At 42.9% G+C, this 5,077-nt stretch overlaps 1 pseudogene; it reads right to left on the bottom strand.

Moving 5' to 3' along the window:
- Window positions 1-563: 563 nt before the first annotated feature.
- Window positions 564-1,191, bottom strand: LOC144761913 (ATP synthase F(0) complex subunit C3, mitochondrial pseudogene; annotated as a pseudogene).
- Window positions 1,192-5,077: the final 3,886 nt, after the last annotated feature.

The following is a 5,077-nucleotide window of genomic DNA, read 5'->3' as shown; positions in this document are numbered from 1 at the left end:
CTTTGACCATTTTAAATAGTGTCTTGGAGCAATTCAGTGCACTAAAATAGTCTAAGTGACATACTCGGCACAAGCTGATTTACAGAGAGTATGGTAGTCTTTTTTTGCGTTTATATATGCAAGTTTGGTATCAGACACATAGTTCCTCCTCCAGCGTCTTTCCAAAAGTTTGTATTTAGTTTTCTCCATTTTTAGATAGAGGGAGGAAGACAGGTATCAATGGCCTTTAAAAGCCACTTTTGAATGACACCCGAAAGAGTAGACAACATTTGTTTAGTTATAGGAGCATTGGAAGATAAAAGCTTATTAAGGACTTCAATATCTAATTTTCCCCAGTTCCTAGTGGGTTTGATAGTATTAGGTGCAACTATAGGTAAGTTTGCTAAGATCTCAAAGTAGAAACTGACCGCAAAATTATCAGACCAGCATTGAATGTTGGACAGACTGGAGAAAATAGGGTCCAGTAGGTGGCCAGCTTTGTGAGTGGGTCCAAAGTTGCAGAGTGTGATGTTCAATGCAGCCATATCAGAAGTAAAGATAGTGCTGTTCACGCATGCTATCACTATTTTAAATTAAACGACCTTGCAAAGAATGTACATTCCCATGACAACACATCTCTTGGGAGCCAGAGTAAAATATGTAGAATCACATCTGTATCATCTAATGCCAACATCTTGAGCATCACATTTACATGGCAAACAGGATCAAGAACGCAACCATCAAACAAAACAGAACCATGGCTTCAGAAAGTGCAAATCCAAGGATAGCATAAGAGAAGAGCTGTTGCTTCAGAGAGGGGTTCCTGGCATAGTCAATAATTAAACTGCCAAAAACTGTTCCAATGCCAGCCCTGGAACCAGCCCCCCCAACTGTGGCAGCACCAGCACCAGCACCAATAAATTTGGCAGCAGTGTCAATGTCCCGGCTGATTGCACTAGTCTGGAATTCCCTGAGTGCTACGGTGCCCGGAGTCCCGCAAACCAGCGCTGTGTTCCCCTCTCCAGTCCTGACCTCTGGCCGAGACAATATAGTTGCTGAAATTGGTCTGTAGAGAGCTCGGGACCCAGCACGGACCAAGGTAGGGGTGCAGACGAGCTTGGCGCAGGCGTACATGGTGATTTATCGGGGGTCCACAGGGGCTGCTGTCAGAAACCTGGGTCACCTGCTTCGCTGCAGAGGTCGAAGTGACTGGAGACGCATGCAGGATCGTCCAAGTGCAAATTAAGGTCACCCAATATTGAGAAGTTAGTGGTATTTATGAGAAAAGGTGTTATTGAATCCGGGACGGGTGAAACCCATGGACCAAACGGCCCATGGGGACCATACAACAATATGCCTGAGAAGGCAAACTTGGGAGTCAAGGCAACCTTAAATAACACTGCCTCACAGTTTGTGAATGACAGGTCTTCAAATGTAGCTTCATCAACAAGAGAGTAAGGGCCAGAAGGGAAACACTCTCATGCCCCTCATAAATCCATATACCAAACAACAAGAGAGTGTTAAAACGAGTGACAAATGCAATAAACAAATTCCAAATCAGGACGCTATTAAATCCCAGAAAGGCAATTATATATAGTAGGAAAAATAAAAGAAAAAATAGAGTGCACGTGCTCAAAAGTCTAGCTAGAAGAACCCTCAGGCTCCAATAGAACATTGGTAGCCGGTTGTCTTCATTGGGTCCTTTTTATTATTTTCTTTCACTTGTTGAAGTGGACTGAAGGGTTCATTGTATAAACCTTCTTTTAGTCCAGAAAAATTAATTATATTTTTCACTCACTGTTTTTAAGGGAGTTAGAGCCACCCTCTTATTAAAGTAATTTTGAGGAGTGGTCCATACTCTTTTTAACTCACCATCACTTTCTCTAGCTAATAAAAAGGACCCAATGAAGACAACCGGCTACCAATGTTCTATTGGAGCCTGAGGGTTCTTCTAGCTAGACTTTTGAGCACGTGCACTCTATTTTTTCTTTTATTTTTCCTACTATATATAATTGCCTTTCTGGGATTTAATAGCGTCCTGATTTGGAATTTGTTTATTGCATTTGTCACTCGTTTTAACACTCTCTTGTTGTTTGGTATAAGGTCTTCAAATGTACACAGGAACGATTTCTTATAAATTATGGCAATGCCACCACCTGTCTTAGAACCCCTATCTTTCCTGACTATGGCATTGTTAAATGGTAAGGCGGTCGCAAAATCAGGGCCAGAGCTCGTGTGCAGCCATGTTTCAGTAAGAAACATGGTGGCTGGTTGTTCACTGATCAAAAGGTCACAGATATCCGCTTTATGCTTAGGTACTGAGTGACAATTGATACTAAGGAAGGAGAATTCCTTTTTGTCAGAGGTGGCACAGCTAGAGGGTAAATCTGCTTGTGAAGTAGTCAGCGTGCTGGACTCTTTACACAGCGTTGTTTGAAAGTAAAAACCAGAGCATAAACAATTTGTGTTCCTGTCCTCAGGGGAGAGTAAAGTGCAATTAGAAGAATGTGTGCTATGGTGTTCCAAGAGCTGCTTGGAAGAGTAACATATAATCTTTGGCCCTCATTTGGACCAGGACTAGTGGCCCCTGGTCACATCGGGCGTGGAAGGGCGCAGGCGGGCTTGCCTTTGGTTCCTCTTCACTGCAACATCCTGCTTAAGTAGCAGTGAAGCGGTAACTGGCGCGCAGACAACCGACTGCCCCCTTTAAGCCCAGAAGTCAATCTGAAGAGTTCCCGGTTCACCTTGACCTCGCCCTCGCCCTCCACACAAACGGCCCCTGCCGCGATGGAACAGGGCTTGGGTCGGACAGATTAGGTGAGTAAGTTCAAGAGCGATAAAGTTAAAAGTTAGAAGTACTCAAGACAGTAAAAACAGTGTTAAAAGGCTCCCAAAATAAAAGTGCAATTAGTGTGCAAAACGAGTTGCAGACCAGGATAACCATGTTAAAAGGTGCGTGTTGTATAGCGCAGCCTTGTCGAGAAGTGTGGCTCAATGGTTAGAGCGGCAGACCCTGATGCAGAGGTCTAGCCCAGGACCAGGGTTCAATTCCCCGCCTCGGCAGGTCTTGGGCTCAAAAAATTCCACGGACCTGATAATTCTCGCCTCGGTGCCTATTCCAATCATGGACTCCCACTCTGCAACTCTGGGCAATAGCTTGCTTAATCTCCACAACGGCCCCCACAACGCTTAGGATGCCTGGCCTCCACCTTGGGGGTGCCCAGGAGTGGACAACTCACAGGGAAAGCCAGGATGGGTTCCACAGCGGTATTCGTACAAGCGCCTTGAGACCCTTGCGGGTGAGTAGTGCACTATAGAAGTATCAATTTACATTTAGATCAAAGTTACATGATCAGTAGTTTCAAAGGTAAAGTGGCATAGAACCTACCGCTGTCGTCTTTTTCCTGCATATTTAATTATCTACTCCCATTTTCTTTTGATTTATGACCAGTGGCATTTAAAGGCTGTACAACTTCCCTGTAAACACTGCTTTTAATATCCTTGAATAACTTTGATCTGCACTGTAGCTTTCATATAGCAAATAATATTATTGTAGCAATTCAAAGGATTTTATTGTGCATGCTTGTGAACCCTCTTGTTCCTGCGGACTATCTTCTTCCTTGACTTATGGGTAGGAGTAAGAAATTACTGCCTACTAACAAGAAATTTACCGCTCACGCTCCTGAATATGACTCATCTCATACTGGTTCTTCTTTGCACAACAATAATAGTATGGCGCATTCTATCTCTTCACGACCTTTGGCCTTGCATACCTCTTCAACCAAATTGCAAACTCCATCTTCTGCTAATAAACGTCTTAAACAAGGCCCTCCTTCTCCACTGGTCTCTTTCTCCTGTATCTTTGGACGCTGTTTTAGAGGAAATACGTGCTCAACATCCATTCATAGAGGAAACCAATTCCCGCCTGCAAGTTCTGGGTAATACATTTTCATCTATGGAAACCCGCCTTTCCGTAGTGGAACAGCATGTTGGTGAATTACAGGATGTATCCACCATACTTGTCACCTCAGACAAGGTGGTCCTCCTGTTATAAAAATATTAAGAAGACCTTGAAAATAGAAATAGATGCAATAATCTCCACTTATATGGTTTTGCGTGGGGCTTGGAAGGCCACTACCCTGTTCACTTTTTCACGACTTTTCTTCCAAAGCTTCTTGATCTTCCTACGTCTACAAATCTGAATATTCAACGTGCTCATAGATTGGGTCCCCGCATATCCTCTTCATCTGCTCTCTTGAAGATATGGGGTGTTATTCTTTTATTTCTGAAATTCACTAACCTTCTACAAGTCTTAAATGTAGCTATACTTAAAAAACAGCCTGTTTGGTCTGGTTCTAAATTATTTATCTCCCAGGATGTCTCTTCAGCAACAGCCATACGACAGAAGGAATTCCTTGAACTTCATCCTGCCTTACGCACACTAGATGCACGCTATGGGTTATTTCACCCATGCCTGTTTAAGGTTACTTTTCAAAACAGCACCTCTACATTTGAAGATCTGGTAGACCTGAGGAATTGTATCCATTCACACTCCACATCGTGTATGGAAACTGCTGGTCCTTCTTCTATACACTGATTTTTCTTCTTTCTATTGCAGATGTCTTTGGTTTAATTAAACTCATTTACTATTTCTTCTGCAGGTTGTTTTATAATAATTGCCATATAACATGTTAACCTTATTCTTTTTCCCATCATACCCTTACAGGTTTTCTTTTTGGTATCTCTTATTTATCTGTTTTCTGCTCTTCTTATATGGTTCCCCGCTGTGGTGCGTTCTCCCTGGTTGGATATGTCGTCTTTATCTGTGTGTCACCTCTCCTTGTATCTCTCTTCCTGTTCGCCCCTTAAGGGACGTATTACAGTAGTCAGTCCTCTTTTATTCTCATTTGTAGTCATATATTTTTGTCAGCTGTTGGCATGTATTGTCTTCTCTTGATGTCCCATCTATCACCCTTTCCTTTTTCCGATTTTTCTTCTATATTATCTTTCTTTTCACAGCTATCTCTCCTTTTTCCACTGTTTGGTGACATGGGGTTTGAAGCTCCCGGAGGAAACATGGCGCCTGCTAGCTGAGCGG

The sequence above is a fragment of the Lissotriton helveticus genome, chromosome 6, assembly GCF_964261635.1.
Source record: "Lissotriton helveticus chromosome 6, aLisHel1.1, whole genome shotgun sequence".
Classification (NCBI taxonomy): Eukaryota; Metazoa; Chordata; class Amphibia; order Caudata; family Salamandridae; genus Lissotriton; species Lissotriton helveticus.
Note: the sequence above shows the minus strand (reverse complement) of the source record. Positions and strands in the feature narration are given on the sequence as shown.